The 17,294-nt window shown below is 47.5% G+C and overlaps 5 non-coding genes across 5 annotated transcripts; all 5 read left to right on the top strand.

Moving 5' to 3' along the window:
• Positions 1 to 2,181: 2,181 nt before the first annotated feature.
• trnae-uuc (transfer RNA glutamic acid (anticodon UUC)) lies at positions 2,182 to 2,253 on the top strand. Its single transcript has one exon. It is a non-coding gene; the product is annotated as a tRNA-Glu (tRNA).
• Positions 2,254 to 7,240: 4,987 nt separating this feature from the next.
• Positions 7,241 to 7,312, top strand: trnae-uuc (transfer RNA glutamic acid (anticodon UUC)). Its single transcript has one exon. It is a non-coding gene; the product is annotated as a tRNA-Glu (tRNA).
• Positions 7,313 to 9,755: 2,443 nt separating this feature from the next.
• trnan-guu (transfer RNA asparagine (anticodon GUU)) lies at positions 9,756 to 9,829 on the top strand. The gene has a single exon. It is a non-coding gene; the product is annotated as a tRNA-Asn (tRNA).
• Positions 9,830 to 12,297: 2,468 nt separating this feature from the next.
• trnae-uuc (transfer RNA glutamic acid (anticodon UUC)) lies at positions 12,298 to 12,369 on the top strand. The gene has a single exon. It is a non-coding gene; the product is annotated as a tRNA-Glu (tRNA).
• Positions 12,370 to 14,812: 2,443 nt separating this feature from the next.
• On the top strand, positions 14,813 to 14,886 carry trnan-guu (transfer RNA asparagine (anticodon GUU)). Its single transcript has one exon. It is a non-coding gene; the product is annotated as a tRNA-Asn (tRNA).
• The last annotated feature ends 2,408 nt before the right edge of the window (positions 14,887 to 17,294 follow it).

Genomic DNA, 17,294 nt, shown 5'->3' with positions numbered 1-17,294 from the left:
TTGCTCCTGCAATTTCTGGTTTTGCTTTTAACTGAACGTCCATTTCATCTTTCGGGATGAAGCACCCAGAATCGCCATTTGCAGATATTTAACCCTTTCGAAAACTGTGAAGTGATTGGACTCAAACAAACTCTGCAATGATTTACTCTTTCTCAGCTCCACGGGCAGAGAGACCTGCGAAATGAAGCTGTCAGTGTGGTTCTGTATTGGTGGGCAGAGTGGTGAATGCGATGGACATGAAATCCATTGCGGGTTCCCCACGCAGGTGTGAACCCTGCCGACTACAGTTGAGAACTGTCGTCAGAAAGAAAGGGAGATTGTTTCACGGATTTTTAAAGATGCAAATCAGTGGAGGGGTTTAAATATTTCAATCACATTGGGACTGATCGGGAATCTGCAACCCACTGCCTGTCAGGGTGGAACAAGCAGATATCCCCAGAGCTGCTTTTGAGGATATGAGCCAAGTGTTTGGAAATGAGACTAGAACAGTGAGGGGCGTGAAGTCGTGGTCGAAATGAGGCAGGCACCTGAGGACAAAGGTGTTTTATTTGCCAGTGAAAGATACTGCTTCACAAAGTTGGGTCGATGGAAGGGAAGCAGTGATGGTGATTATCTTTGGCTGTTCACCTTGTGAATGTTCCCATTGCTGTGCATGTCCGTATAACGTCAGAACTCTGCAGCATGGCGGCGTCAGGTCCGCACAGTGCCAGGGGCGCAATGGATGACGCATGTGACTCCACCTACATGTTTGAAATGCAGCTCACAGCTTCTTCACACACCCCAATTAATCTTTCTCATTGTCCTGAAGCCGGCATACGGTTTGAATTCCTGATCTGCAGGAACGAGACTCTTTTCACTGTCTCGCGTCAGTAAGTGTCCCTGAGAACATCAGAGTCACGTCACAGCGCTGTCAGAGGAGGGGAAGCTGAAAGAGCCCCACACGCTGCTCACGGGCACATTTCACTTTCCCCAACTCACCGCCCCAACCACTGCGGCTCCTGGGAGTGGAAAGGGAAGAAACGCCAAAACCCAGTCTCAGCTTTGTAAATCTTCAGGAAATAAGAAAACTGATTATCCCTTCCGGTCTTCCATCCTGGCCTGACAGCGTTGATTTTAAATGGCTGTCCAGTCAGTGCCGATTCGTTTTGGCTGAAAAAATCTTCCTTATCTCATCCCAGCATTTCTTGCCACAGAGAACTGTGCGGCAGAGTTCATGTATTTCCTTGTATGGTATTTTGTAAATAACATTCGTTTGCGGGTTGTTTGTATAGGGTATTTAAGGTTCACTAGCCGTTGTTTAATGCTGAGAGGGTTGAGTTATCTGGAAATCATTTCACAGATGTCTTTAATGTAAAGTAATGTGGCTAGGGTTTCTGCAGACGTTGTGTCTGCTAGTGTCAGTTTGTTGATGTGAAATCGTCACACTGGGTTTATTGGGTAGGCAAAAGTGGGGACTGCAGATGCTGGAAACCAGAGTTTAGATCAGAGTGGTACTGGAAAGGCACAGCAGGTCAGACAGCTTCCGAGGAGCAGGAAAATCGACATTTCGGGCTTAAGCCCTTCATCAGGAATAGAGGCAGGACGCTTCCAGGGATGGCGAGATAAATTGGGGGGTGCTGGGCCGAAGGTAGCAAAGAGTACAATAGGTGAATGGGGGTGGGGATGGAGGTGACAGGTCAGAGAGGAGGGTGGAGCGAACAGTTGAGAAGGGAGATTGGCAGGTAGGACAGGTCATGAGGACAGCGCTGAGCTGGAAGATTGGAACTGAGGTAAGGTGGGGGGAGGGGAAATGAGGAAACTGGTGAAGTCCACATTGATGTCCTGGGGTTGCATTTATCCGAGGCGAAAGGTGGGCGTGCTTCCTTCAGGCATCGGGTGGGGAGTGAGCGGCGATGGAGGAGGCCCAGGACCTGCATGTTCTCGGCAGAGTGGGAGGGGGGTTGAAATGTTGGGCCGGAGGGTGATGGGGTTGATTGCTGCGGGTGTCGTGGAGATGTTCCCTCAAGCGCTGTGACTTGACACTGCGAGGAGTCTCCAGTCTCCCCAATGTAGAGGAGACCGCATCGGGAGCAATGGATACAAGCAATGACATTGGTGGAAGCCTTCTCACGATCGTGGCCCAGGTTCGATTTCCGGGCAGGGAAGCAATTTACATTAGAGCTGTGAGGTGGCACTGCTGTCTCCCTGGTGGTCTAGTGGTTAGGATTCGGCGCTTTCACCGCTGCGGCCCGGGTTCGATTCCCGGTCAGGGGAGTGTTTCTCTGTGAATCGTTTGCCTACCCATTCTCCTTAAATGCGCTGTACCGTTCCTTATTGGCCTTCGTCGTTACTGGCTACTCCAGTGTGTCGTGCCTCGTTGAAATAGTGTCCTGATTCAGCTTGTTTTTATGTGTAGGGATCATTGCTTCTGTAGCTAAGTACTTGATTCGTGTGTGTTGTTTTCCTGTCGCCGCTGTTTTGAATTTACCATTGACTGCTCGCTCTACTGTGACATCTAGGAATGGCACTTTGTTGTTGTTCTCCTCTTTTGTGAATTTTATGCCAGTAAGGATATTGTTGATGGTGTTGTAGGTTTCCTCTAATTTACTTCATTTTTTGATGACAAAAGTGTCATCACTGTGGCGGACACAAAGTTTGGTTTGGATCGTTGGAAGGGCTGTTGGTTTGAGACTGCATTATTGCTTCTGCTAGGAATCCTGATACTTGTGGTTTCATGGGTGTTTCGTTGATTTGTTTGAGGCTTGTTACTGAATATGAAGTGGGTGGTTAAGGCACAGTTCCACGAGCTGGATAGTGCTATCTTTGCTGATGAAGTTGGTGCTGTATTTGTGTCTTTGGTTCTTCGAGTAGTGTCTCCAGTTTTCTTTGGCCACGTTGATGTTCATGGATGTGAACAGGGCTGTTATGTCAAAGGACATCATTATTACATCCTCTTCTAACTTAGTGTCTTTGGTGTTCAGGAATTCTTGGATGGAATAAATGGAGTGGCGTGAATCTTCGACTTGGTGTTCTAGTCTTCAGTGGAGGCCTTTGACTAGTCTGTATATTGGTGTTCCAAGTAGTGAGACTATGGCCTGAGGGGGGCTCCTGGTTTGAAGAGGAGGAGAACAACAACAAAGTGCCATTCTTAGATGTCACAGTAGAGCGAACACTCAACAGTGAACTTCAAACTAGCGTCTACAGAAAAACAACACACGCAAACCAAGTGCTTAACCACAGAAGCAATCATCCCAACACCCACAAACGAAGCTGCATCAGGACATTATTTCAATGAGCCACTACACACTGCATATAGAGGATTATAAAATCATGAGGGATACGGATGAGGTGAACAGCAGGTGTCCTTTCCCTCAGCTGGGGTTTTCAGGATCAGGGAGCAAATATTTTGAGGTGAGTAGAGAAAGATTTTATAAAGACAGGACAAGGATCGTTTTTTAAGAGAGTGGCCTGAGTGCAGAATGAATGTCCAGAAGAAGTCATAGAGTCATAGAGATGTACAGCACAGAAACAGACTGTTTGGTCCAACTTGTCCATGCCGACCAACTATCCCAAAACAATCTAGTCCCACCTGACAGCGCACGGCCCCATATCCCTCCAAACCCTTCCTATTCATACACCTAACCAAATGCCTTTTAAATGTTGCAATCGTACTAGACTTCACCACTTCCTCTGGCAGTTCATTCAATAAACGTACAATCCTCTGCGTGAAAACGTTGCCCCTTAGATCTCTTTTGTATCTTTCCCCTCTAATGCTAAACCCATGCCCTCTCGTACTGGACTCCCCCACCCCAGGGAAAAAGACTTTGTCTATTTATCCTATCCATACCCCTCATGATTTTATACACGCAGAGTTACAACGTTTGGATAAGTACATGAATATGAAAGGTTCGAAGGTTTATGGGCAAACACTGGTAGGTGGGACGAGTTTAGTTTGAGAACATACTCAGCATGGACGAGTTGGATGAAGGGTCTGTTCAGTGCTGTCATACTCTGTGACTGACCTGTACTGGTCTTAAAACCATTTTCTTACCTCCCCCCATAACAATCCACTTCTTTGTTGTTCAAAACTCAGATGAATTTACCCTTGAATATGTTCAATGACCCCACTTCTGAACTGAATTCCTCTTCGTACTATACCACTTGCCTCGCTCATTGCCTGCTGCATCTGCCCGACAACTGGCATTGACTGGAATGGAGGGACTCTGACACCCCTTTATACATCCACACATCATTCCTGATGAAGGGCTTGTGCCCGAAACGTTCACTGTCCTGCTCCTCAGATGCTGCCTGACCTGTTCTGCTTTTCCAGTGCCACATTTTTCGACTTTCACCTCTAGTCCTCACTTTCTCCACATTCCAATATATCACCATTTAAACAATGCACTGCTTTTTTTTTTAAACAGCCAAGGCGATAACTTCACATTGCGGCACTGCACTTGCCATGTGTTTGCCAATTGAGATACAGACCTGGACCAACTTCGGGAAGAGGCAAAACACTGAGTTCTGAACAAAAACGGTAGCACACTCAAAACGTCGGCTCTGTTTACCTTTCCACGGATGCAGCTCGACCCGTTGGCTTTCTGCAGTATTCGCCGTGTTTGAACTGATAGAAGACAATGGTAATTCTGGGCGGGAAGGTTAAATTGTTAATTGAATAGTAGCTTCCTCAACGAGACTGTGCGGGCGCTGGGCGGACCTGTCTCTGTGGCGCAATTGGTCAGCGCGTTCGGCTGTTAACCGGAAGGTTGGTGGTTTGAGACCACCCGGAGACGGGGCGTTTGCTGTTCACGCTCCTACTGCTTTCTTGGCTGCAAAGATGCGCGTTTTTAATGGTGTCAGGAAAATGTTTCCCAAACGGAAATCTTTTCCACTGAGGAAGCACAAAGGGGTTTCTGAATTGATTGAATTTCTAACGTAAAGGAATGCGGATGCTGACAGTCCGAGACAGAAAGCGAAACTGCTGGAGCAACTCAGTAGTTTTGGATGTTCCTGGATGAGGTAAAAAAAGTTCTGAAATGTCTCTGATTCTCTTTCTACAGATGCTGCCTGACCTGCTGAGTTGCTCCTGCAATTTCTGGTTTTGCTTTTAACTGAACGTCCATTTCATCTTTCGGGATGAAGCACCCAGAATCGCCATTTGCAGATATTTAACCCTTTCGAAAACTGTGAAGTGATTGGATTCAAACAAACTCTGCAAAGATTTACTCTTTCTCAGCTCCACGGGCAGAGAGACCTGCGAAATGAAGCTGTCAGTGTGGTTCTGTATTGGTGGGCAGAGTGGTGAATGCGATGGACATGAAATCCATTGCGGGTTCCCCACGCAGGTGTGAACCCTGCCGACTACAGTTGAGAACTGTCGTCAGAAAGAAAGGGAGATGGTTTCACGGATTTTTAAAGATGCAAATCAGTGGAGGGGTTTAAATATTTCAATCACATTGGGACTGATCGGGAATCTGCAACCCACTGCCTGTCAGGGTGGAACAAGCAGATATCCCCAGAGCTGCTTTTGAGGATATGAGCCAAGTGTTTGGAAATGAGACTAGAACAGTGAGGGGCGTGAAGTCGTGGTCGAAATGAGGCAGGCACCTGAGGACAAAGGTGTTTTATTTGCCAGTGAAAGATACTGCTTCACAAAGTTGGGTCGATGGAAGGGAAGCAGTGATGGTGATTATCTTTGGCTGTTCACCTTGTGAATGTTCCCATTGCTGTGCATGTCCGTATAACGTCAGAACTCTGCAGCATGGCGGCGTCAGGTCCGCACAGTGCCAGGGGCGCAATGGATGACGCATGTGACTCCACCTACATGTTTGAAATGCAGCTCACAGCTTCTTCACACACCCCAATTAATCTTTCTCATTGTCCTGAAGCCGGCATACGGTTTGAATTCCTGATCTGCAGGAACGAGACTCTTTTCACTGTCTCGCGTCAGTAAGTGTCCCTGAGAACATCAGAGTCACGTCACAGCGCTGTCAGAGGAGGGGAAGCTGAAAGAGCCCCACACGCTGCTCACGGGCACATTTCACTTTCCCCAACTCACCGCCACAACCACTGCGGCTCCTGGGAGTGGAAAGGGAAGAAACGCCAAAACCCAGTCTCAGCTTTGTAAATCTTCAGGAAATAAGAACACTGCTTATCCCTTCCGGTCTTCCATCCTGGCCTGACAGCGTTGATTTTAAATGGCTGTCCAGTTAGTGCCGATTCGTTTTGGCTGAAAAAATCTTCCTTATCTCATCCCAGCATTTCTTGCCACAGAGAACTGTGCGGCAGAGTTCATGTATTTCCTTGTATGGTATTTTGTAAATAACATTCGTTTGCGGGTTGTTTGTATAGGGTATTTAAGGTTCACTAGCCGTTGTTTAATGCTGAGAGGGTTGAGTTATCTGGAAATCATTTCACAGATGTCTTTAATGTAAAGTAATGTGGCTAGGGTTTCTGCAGACGTTGTGTCTGCTAGTGTCAGTTTGTTGATGTGAAATCGTCACACTGGGTTTATTGGGTAGGCAAAAGTGGGGACTGCAGATGCTGGAAACCAGAGTTTAGATCAGAGTGGTACTGGAAAGGCACAGCAGGTCAGACAGCTTCCGAGGAGCAGGAAAATCGACATTTCGGGCTTAAGCCCTTCATCAGGAATAGAGGCAGGACGCTTCCAGGGATGGCGAGATAAATTGGGGGGTGCTGGGCCGAAGGTAGCAAAGAGTACAATAGGTGAATGGGGGTGGGGATGGAGGTGACAGGTCAGAGAGGAGGGTGGAGCGAACAGTTGAGAAGGGAGATTGGCAGGTAGGACAGGTCATGAGGACAGCGCTGAGCTGGAAGATTGGAACTGAGGTAAGGTGGGGGGAGGGGAAATGAGGAAACTGGTGAAGTCCACATTGATGTCCTGGGGTTGAATTTATCCGAGGCGAAAGGTGGGCGTGCTTCCTTCAGGCATCGGGTGGGGAGTGAGCGGCGATGGAGGAGGCCCAGGACCTGCATGTTCTCGGCAGAGTGGGAGGGGGGTTGAAATGTTGGGCCGGAGGGTGATGGGGTTGATTGCTGCGGGTGTCGTGGAGATGTTCCCTCAAGCGCTGTGACTTGACACTGCGAGGAGTCTCCAGTCTCCCCAATGTAGAGGAGACCGCATCGGGAGCAATGGATACAAGCAATGACATTGGTGGAAGCCTTCTCACGATCGTGGCCCAGGTTCGATTTCCGGGCAGGGAAGCAATTTACATTAGAGCTGTGAGGTGGCACTGCTGTCTCCCTGGTGGTCTAGTGGTTAGGATTCGGCGCCTTCACCGCTGCGGCCCGGGTTCGATTCCCGGTCAGGGAAGTGTTTCTCTGTGAATCGTTTGCCTACCCATTCTCATTAAATGCGCTGTACAGTTCCTTATTGGCCTTCGTCGTTACTGGCTACTGCAGTGTGTCGTGCCTCGTTGAAATAGTGTCCTGATTCAGCTTGTTTTTATGTGTAGGGATCATTGCTTCTGTAGCTAAGTACTTGATTCGTGTGTGTTGTTTTCCTGTCGACGCTGTTTTGAATTTACCATTGACTGCTCGCTCTACTGTGACATCTAGGAATGGCACTTTGTTGTTGTTCTCCTCTTTTGTGAATTTTATGCCAGTAAGGATATTGTTGATGGTGTTGTAGGTTTCCTCTAATTTACTTCATTTTTTGATGACAAAAGTGTCATCACTGTGGCGGACACAAAGTTTGGTTTGGATCGTTGGAAGGGCTGTTGGTTTGAGACTGCATTATTGCTTCTGCTAGGAATCCTGATACTTGTGGTTTCATGGGTGTTTCGTTGATTTGTTTGAGGCTTGTTACTGAATATGAAGTGGGTGGTTAAGGCACAGTTCCACGAGCTGGATAGTGCTATCTTTGCTGATGAAGTTGGTGCTGTATTTGTGTCTTTGGTTCTTCGAGTAGTGTCTCCAGTTTTCTTTGGCCACGTTGATGTTCATGGATGTGAACAGGGCTGTTATGTCAAAGGACATCATTATTCCATCCTCTTCTAACTGAGTGTCTTTGGTGTTCAGGAATTCTTGGATGGAATAAATGGAGTGGCGTGAATCTTCGACTTGGTGTTCTAGTCTTCAGTGGAGGCCTTTGACTAGTCTGTATATTGGTATTCCAAGTAGTGAGACTATGGCCTGAGGGGGGCACCTGGTTTGAAGAGGAGGAGAACAACAACAAAGTGCCATTCTTAGATGTCACAGTAGAGCGAACACTCAACAGTGAACTTCAAACTAGCGTCTACAGAAAAACAACACACGCAAACCAAGTGCTTAACCACAGAAGCAATCATCCCAACACCCACAAACGAAGCTGCATCAGGACATTATTTCAATGAGCCACTACACACTGCATATAGAGGATTATAAAATCATGAGGGATACGGATGAGGTGAACAGCAGGTGTCCTTTCCCTCAGCTGGGGTTTTCAGGATCAGGGAGCAAATATTTTGAGGTGAGTAGAGAAAGATTTTATAAAGACAGGACAAGGATCGTTTTTTAAGAGAGTGGCCTGAGTGCAGAATGAATGTCCAGAAGAAGTCATAGAGTCATAGAGATGTACAGCACAGAAACAGACTGTTTGGTCCAACTTGTCCATGCCGACCAACTATCCCAAAACAATCTAGTCCCACCTGACAGCGCACGGCCCCATATCCCTCCAAACCCTTCCTATTCATACACCTAACCAAATGCCTTTTAAATGTTGCAATCGTACTAGACTTCACCACTTCCTCTGGCAGTTCATTCAATAAACGTACAATCCTCTGCGTGAAAACGTTGCCCCTTAGATCTCTTTTGTATCTTTCCCCTCTAATGCTAAACCCATGCCCTCTCGTACTGGACTCCCCCACCCCAGGGAAAAAGACTTTGTCTATTTATCCTATCCATACCCCTCATGATTTTATACACGCAGAGTTACAACGTTTGGATAAGTACATGAATATGAAAGGTTCGAAGGTTTATGGGCAAACACTGGTAGGTGGGACGAGTTTAGTTTGAGAACATACTCAGCATGGACGAGTTGGATGAAGGGTCTGTTCAGTGCTGTCATACTCTGTGACTGACCTGTACTGGTCTTAAAACCATTTTCTTACCTCCCCCCATAACAATCCACTTCTTTGTTGTTCAAAACTCAGATGAATTTACCCTTGAAAATGTTCAATGACCCCACTTCTGAACTGAATTCCTCTTCGTAATATACCACTTGCCTCGCTCATTGCCTGCTGCATCTGCCCGACAACTGGCATTGACTGGAATGGAGGGACTCTGACACCCCTTTATACATCCACACATCATTCCTGATGAAGGGCTTGTGCCCGAAACGTTCACTGTCCTGCTCCTCAGATGCTGCCTGACCTGTTCTGCTTTTCCAGTGCCACATTTTTCGACTTTCACCTCTAGTCCTCACTTTCTCCACATTCCAATATATCACCATTTAAACAATGCACTGCTTTTTTTTAAACAGCCAAGGCTATAACAACACATTGCGGCACTGCACTTGCCATGTGTTTGCCAATTGAGATACAGACCTGGACCAACTTCGGGAAGAGGCAAAACACTGAGTTCTGAACAAAAACGGTAGCACACTCAAAACGTCGGCTCTGTTTACCTTTCCACGGATGCAGCTCGACCCGTTGGCTTTCTGCAGTATTCGCCGTGTTTGAACTGATAGAAGACAATGGTAATTCTGGGCGGGAAGGTTAAATTGTTAATTGAATAGTAGCTTCCTCAACGAGACTGTGCGGGCGCTGGGCGGACCTGTCTCTGTGGCGCAATTGGTCAGCGCGTTCGGCTGTTAACCGGAAGGTTGGTGGTTCGAGACCACCCGGAGACGGGGCGTTTGCTGTTCACGCTCCTACTGCTTTCTTGGCTACAAAGATGCGCGTTTTTAATGGTGTCAGGAAAATGTTTCCCAAACGGAAATCTTTTCCACTGAGGAAGCACAAAGGGGTTTCTGAATTGATTGAATTTCTAACGTAAAGGAATGCGGATGCTGACAGTCCGAGACAGAAAGCGAAACTGCTGGAGCAACTCAGTAGTTTTGGATGTTCCTGGATGAGGTAAAAAAAGTTCTGAAATGTCTCTGATTCTCTTTCTACAGATGCTGCCTGACCTGCTGAGTTGCTCCTGCAATTTCTGGTTTTGCTTTTAACTGAACGTCCATTTCATCTTTCGGGATGAAGCACCCAGAATCGCCATTTGCAGATATTTAACCCTTTCGAAAACTGTGAAGTGATTGGATTCAAACAAACTCTGCAATGATTTACTCTTTCTCAGCTCCACGGGCAGAGAGACCTGCGAAATGAAGCTGTCAGTGTGGTTCTGTATTGGTGGGCAGAGTGGTGAATGCGATGGACATGAAATCCATTGCGGGTTCCCCACGCAGGTGTGAACCCTGCCGACTACAGTTGAGAACTGTCGTCAGAAAGAAAGGGAGATTGTTTCACGGATTTTTAAAGATGCAAATCAGTGGAGGGGTTTAAATATTTCAATCACATTGGGACTGATCGGGAATCTGCAACCCACTGCCTGTCAGGGTGGAACAAGCAGATATCCCCAGAGCTGCTTTTGAGGATATGAGCCAAGTGTTTGGAAATGAGACTAGAACAGTGAGGGGCGTGAAGTCGTGGTCGAAATGAGGCAGGCACCTGAGGACAAAGGTGTTTTATTTGCCAGTGAAAGATACTGCTTCACAAAGGTGGGTCGATGGAAGGGAAGCAGTGATGGTGATTATCTTTGGCTGTTCACCTTGTGAATGTTCCCATTGCTGTGCATGTCCGTATAACGTCAGAACTCTGCAGCATGGCGGCGTCAGGTCCGCACAGTGCCAGGGGCGCAATGGATGACGCATGTGACTCCACCTACATGTTTGAAATGCAGCTCACAGCTTCTTCACACACCCCAATTAATCTTTCTCATTGTCCTGAAGCCGGCATACGGTTTGAATTCCTGATCTGCAGGAACGAGACTCTTTTCACTGTCTCGCGTCAGTAAGTGTCCCTGAGAACATCAGAGTCACGTCACAGCGCTGTCAGAGGAGGGGAAGCTGAAAGAGCCCCACACGCTGCTCACGGGCACATTTCACTTTCCCCAACTCACCGCCCCAACCACTGCGGCTCCTGGGAGTGGAAAGGGAAGAAACGCCAAAACCCAGTCTCAGCTTTGTAAATCTTCAGGAAATAAGAAAACTGATTATCCCTTCCGGTCTTCCATCCTGGCCTGACAGCGTTGATTTTAAATGGCTGTCCAGTCAGTGCCGATTCGTTTTGGCTGAAAAAATCTTCCTTATCTCATCCCAGCATTTCTTGCCACAGAGAACTGTGCGGCAGAGTTCATGTATTTCCTTGTATGGTATTTTGTAAATAACATTCGTTTGCGGGTTGTTTGTATAGGGTATTTAAGGTTCACTAGCCGTTGTTTAATGCTGAGAGGGTTGAGTTATCTGGAAATCATTTCACAGATGTCTTTAATGTAAAGTAATGTGGCTAGGGTTTCTGCAGACGTTGTGTCTGCTAGTGTCAGTTTGTTGATGTGAAATCGTCACACTGGGTTTATTGGGTAGGCAAAAGTGGGGACTGCAGATGCTGGAAACCAGAGTTTAGATCAGAGTGGTACTGGAAAGGCACAGCAGGTCAGACAGCTTCCGAGGAGCAGGAAAATCGACATTTCGGGCTTAAGCCCTTCATCAGGAATAGAGGCAGGACGCTTCCAGGGATGGCGAGATAAATTGGGGGGTGCTGGGCCGAAGGTAGCAAAGAGTACAATAGGTGAATGGGGGTGGGGATGGAGGTGACAGGTCAGAGAGGAGGGTGGAGCGAACAGTTGAGAAGGGAGATTGGCAGGTAGGACAGGTCATGAGGACAGCGCTGAGCTGGAAGATTGGAACTGAGGTTAGGTGGGGGGAGGGGAAATGAGGAAACTGGTGAAGTCCACATTGATGTCCTGGGGTTGAATTTATCCGAGGCGAAAGGTGGGCGTGCTTCCTTCAGGCATCGGGTGGGGAGTGAGCGGCGATGGAGGAGGCCCAGGACCTGCATGTTCTCGGCAGAGTGGGAGGGGGGTTGAAATGTTGGGCCAGAGGGTGATGGGGTTGATTGCTGCGGGTGTCGTGGAGATGTTCCCTCAAGCACTGTGACTTGACACTGCGAGGAGTCTCCAGTCTCCCCAATGTAGAGGAGACCGCATCGGGAGCAATGGATACAAGCAATGACATTGGTGGAAGCCTTCTCACGATCGTGGCCCAGGTTCGATTTCCGGGCAGTGAAGCAATTTACATTAGAGCTGTGAGGTGGCATTGCTGTCTCCCTGGTGGTCTAGTGGTTTAGATTCGGCGCTTTCACCGCTGCGGCCCGGGTTCGATTCCCGGTCAGGGAAGTGTTTCTCTGTGAATCGTTTGCTTACCCATTCTCCTTAAATGCGCTGTACCGTTCCTTATTGGCCTTCGTCGTTACTGGCTACTCCAGTGTGTCGTGCCTCGTTGAAATAGTGTCCTGATTCAGCTTGTTTTTATGTGTAGGGATCATTGCTTCTGTAGCTAAGTACTTGATTCGTGTGTGTTGTTTTCCTGTCGCCGCTGTTTTGAATTTACCATTGACTGCTCGCTCTACTGTGACATCTAGGAATGGCACTTTGTTGTTGTTCTCCTCTTTTGTGAATTTTATGCCAGTAAGGATATTGTTGATGGTGTTGTAGGTTTCCTCTAATTTACTTCATTTTTTGATGACAAAAGTGTCATCACTGTGGCGGACACAAAGTTTGGTTTGGATCGTTGGAAGGGCTGTTGGTTTGAGACTGCATTATTGCTTCTGCTAGGAATCCTGATACTTGTGGTTTCATGGGTGTTTCGTTGATTTGTTTGAGGCTTGTTACTGAATATGAAGTGGGTGGTTAAGGCACAGTTCCACGAGCTGGATAGTGCTATCTTTGCTGATGAAGTTGGTGCTGTATTTGTGTCTTTGGTTCTTCGAGTAGTGTCTCCAGTTTTCTTTGGCCACGTTGATGTTCATGGATGTGAACAGGGCTGTTATGTCAAAGGACATCATTATTACATCCTCTTCTAACTTAGTGTCTTTGGTGTTCAGGAATTCTTGGATGGAATAAATGGAGTGGCGTGAATCTTCGACTTGGTGTTCTAGTCTTCAGTGGAGGCCTTTGACTAGTCTGTATATTGGTGTTCCAAGTAGTGAGACTATGGCCTGAGGGGGGCTCCTGGTTTGAAGAGGAGGAGAACAACAACAAAGTGCCATTCTTAGATGTCACAGTAGAGCGAACACTCAACAGTGAACTTCAAACTAGCGTCTACAGAAAAACAACACACGCAAACCAAGTGCTTAACCACAGAAGCAATCATCCCAACACCCACAAACGAAGCTGCATCAGGACATTATTTCAATGAGCCACTACACACTGCATATAGAGGATTATAAAATCATGAGGGATACGGATGAGGTGAACAGCAGGTGTCCTTTCCCTCAGCTGGGGTTTTCAGGATCAGGGAGCAAATATTTTGAGGTGAGTAGAGAAAGATTTTATAAAGACAGGACAAGGATCGTTTTTTAAGAGAGTGGCCTGAGTGCAGAATGAATGTCCAGAAGAAGTCATAGAGTCATAGAGATGTACAGCACAGAAACAGACTGTTTGGTCCAACTTGTCCATGCCGACCAACTATCCCAAAACAATCTAGTCCCACCTGACAGCGCACGGCCCCATATCCCTCCAAACCCTTCCTATTCATACACCTAACCAAATGCCTTTTAAATGTTGCAATCGTACTAGACTTCACCACTTCCTCTGGCAGTTCATTCAATAAACGTACAATCCTCTGCGTGAAAACGTTGCCCCTTAGATCTCTTTTGTATCTTTCCCCTCTAATGCTAAACCCATGCCCTCTCGTACTGGACTCCCCCACCCCAGGGAAAAAGACTTTGTCTATTTATCCTATCCATACCCCTCATGATTTTATACACGCAGAGTTACAACGTTTGGATAAGTACATGAATATGAAAGGTTCGAAGGTTTATGGGCAAACACTGGTAGGTGGGACGAGTTTAGTTTGAGAACATACTCAGCATGGACGAGTTGGATGAAGGGTCTGTTCAGTGCTGTCATACTCTGTGACTGACCTGTACTGGTCTTAAAACCATTTTCTTACCTCCCCCCATAACAATCCACTTCTTTGTTGTTCAAAACTCAGATGAATTTACCCTTGAAAATGTTCAATGACCCCACTTCTGAACTGAATTCCTCTTCGTAATATACCACTTGCCTCGCTCATTGCCTGCTGCATCTGCCCGACAACTGGCATTGACTGGAATGGAGGGACTCTGACACCCCTTTATACATCCACACATCATTCCTGATGAAGGGCTTGTGCCCGAAACGTTCACTGTCCTGCTCCTCAGATGCTGCCTGACCTGTTCTGCTTTTCCAGTGCCACATTTTTCGACTTTCACCTCTAGTCCTCACTTTCTCCACATTCCAATATATCACCATTTAAACAATGCACTGCTTTTTTTTAAACAGCCAAGGCTATAACAACACATTGCGGCACTGCACTTGCCATGTGTTTGCCAATTGAGATACAGACCTGGACCAACTTCGGGAAGAGGCAAAACACTGAGTTCTGAACAAAAACGGTAGCACACTCAAAACGTCGGCTCTGTTTACCTTTCCACGGATGCAGCTCGACCCGTTGGCTTTCTGCAGTATTCGCCGTGTTTGAACTGATAGAAGACAATGGTAATTCTGGGCGGGAAGGTTAAATTGTTAATTGAATAGTAGCTTCCTCAACGAGACTGTGCGGGCGCTGGGCGGACCTGTCTCTGTGGCGCAATTGGTCAGCGCGTTCGGCTGTTAACCGGAAGGTTGGTGGTTCGAGACCACCCGGAGACGGGGCGTTTGCTGTTCACGCTCCTACTGCTTTCTTGGCTACAAAGATGCGCGTTTTTAATGGTGTCAGGAAAATGTTTCCCAAACGGAAATCTTTTCCACTGAGGAAGCACAAAGGGGTTTCTGAATTGATTGAATTTCTAACGTAAAGGAATGCGGATGCTGACAGTCCGAGACAGAAAGCGAAACTGCTGGAGCAACTCAGTAGTTTTGGATGTTCCTGGATGAGGTAAAAAAAGTTCTGAAATGTCTCTGATTCTCTTTCTACAGATGCTGCCTGACCTGCTGAGTTGCTCCTGCAATTTCTGGTTTTGCTTTTAACTGAACGTCCATTTCATCTTTCGGGATGAAGCACCCAGAATCGCCATTTGCAGATATTTAACCCTTTCGAAAACTGTGAAGTGATTGGATTCAAACAAACTCTGCAATGATTTACTCTTTCTCAGCTCCACGGGCAGAGAGACCTGCGAAATGAAGCTGTCAGTGTGGTTCTGTATTGGTGGGCAGAGTGGTGAATGCGATGGACATGAAATCCATTGCGGGTTCCCCACGCAGGTGTGAACCCTGCCGACTACAGTTGAGAACTGTCGTCAGAAAGAAAGGGAGATTGTTTCACGGATTTTTAAAGATGCAAATCAGTGGAGGGGTTTAAATATTTCAATCACATTGGGACTGATCGGGAATCTGCAACCCACTGCCTGTCAGGGTGGAACAAGCAGATATCCCCAGAGCTGCTTTTGAGGATATGAGCCAAGTGTTTGGAAATGAGACTAGAACAGTGAGGGGCGTGAAGTCGTGGTCGAAATGAGGCAGGCACCTGAGGACAAAGGTGTTTTATTTGCCAGTGAAAGATACTGCTTCACAAAGGTGGGTCGATGGAAGGGAAGCAGTGATGGTGATTATCTTTGGCTGTTCACCTTGTGAATGTTCCCATTGCTGTGCATGTCCGTATAACGTCAGAACTCTGCAGCATGGCGGCGTCAGGTCCGCACAGTGCCAGGGGCGCAATGGATGACGCATGTGACTCCACCTACATGTTTGAAATGCAGCTCACAGCTTCTTCACACACCCCAATTAATCTTTCTCATTGTCCTGAAGCCGGCATACGGTTTGAATTCCTGATCTGCAGGAACGAGACTCTTTTCACTGTCTCGCGTCAGTAAGTGTCCCTGAGAACATCAGAGTCACGTCACAGCGCTGTCAGAGGAGGGGAAGCTGAAAGAGCCCCACACGCTGCTCACGGGCACATTTCACTTTCCCCAACTCACCGCCCCAACCACTGCGGCTCCTGGGAGTGGAAAGGGAAGAAACGCCAAAACCCAGTCTCAGCTTTGTAAATCTTCAGGAAATAAGAAAACTGATTATCCCTTCCGGTCTTCCATCCTGGCCTGACAGCGTTGATTTTAAATGGCTGTCCAGTCAGTGCCGATTCGTTTTGGCTGAAAAAATCTTCCTTATCTCATCCCAGCATTTCTTGCCACAGAGAACTGTGCGGCAGAGTTCATGTATTTCCTTGTATGGTATTTTGTAAATAACATTCGTTTGCGGGTTGTTTGTATAGGGTATTTAAGGTTCACTAGCCGTTGTTTAATGCTGAGAGGGTTGAGTTATCTGGAAATCATTTCACAGATGTCTTTAATGTAAAGTAATGTGGCTAGGGTTTCTGCAGACGTTGTGTCTGCTAGTGTCAGTTTGTTGATGTGAAATCGTCACACTGGGTTTATTGGGTAGGCAAAAGTGGGGACTGCAGATGCTGGAAACCAGAGTTTAGATCAGAGTGGTACTGGAAAGGCACAGCAGGTCAGACAGCTTCCGAGGAGCAGGAAAATCGACATTTCGGGCTTAAGCCCTTCATCAGGAATAGAGGCAGGACGCTTCCAGGGATGGCGAGATAAATTGGGGGGTGCTGGGCCGAAGGTAGCAAAGAGTACAATAGGTGAATGGGGGTGGGGATGGAGGTGACAGGTCAGAGAGGAGGGTGGAGCGAACAGTTGAGAAGGGAGATTGGCAGGTAGGACAGGTCATGAGGACAGCGCTGAGCTGGAAGATTGGAACTGAGGTAAGGTGGGGGGAGGGGAAATGCGGAAACTGGTGAAGTCCACATTGATGTCCTGGGGTTGAATTTATCCGAGGCGAAAGGTGGGCGTGCTTCCTTCAGGCATCGGGTGGGGAGTGAGCGGCGATGGAGGAGGCCCAGGACCTGCATGTTCTCGGCAGAGTGGGAGGGGGGTTGAAATGTTGGGCCAGAGGGTGATGGGGTTGATTGCTGCGGGTGTCGTGGAGATGTTCCCTCAAGCACTGTGACTTGACACTGCGAGGAGTCTCCAGTCTCCCCAATGTAGAGGAGACCGCATCGGGAGCAATGGATACAAGCAATGACATTGGTGGAAGCCTTCTCACGATCGTGGCCC

The sequence above is a fragment of the Chiloscyllium plagiosum genome, unplaced genomic scaffold, assembly GCF_037043375.1.
Source record: "Chiloscyllium plagiosum isolate Xiang-an unplaced genomic scaffold, Cpla_swu_hap1 HiC_scaffold_27, whole genome shotgun sequence".
NCBI lineage: Eukaryota > Metazoa > Chordata > Chondrichthyes > Orectolobiformes > Hemiscylliidae > Chiloscyllium > Chiloscyllium plagiosum.
This window is presented reverse-complemented; position numbering and strand designations above follow the sequence as displayed.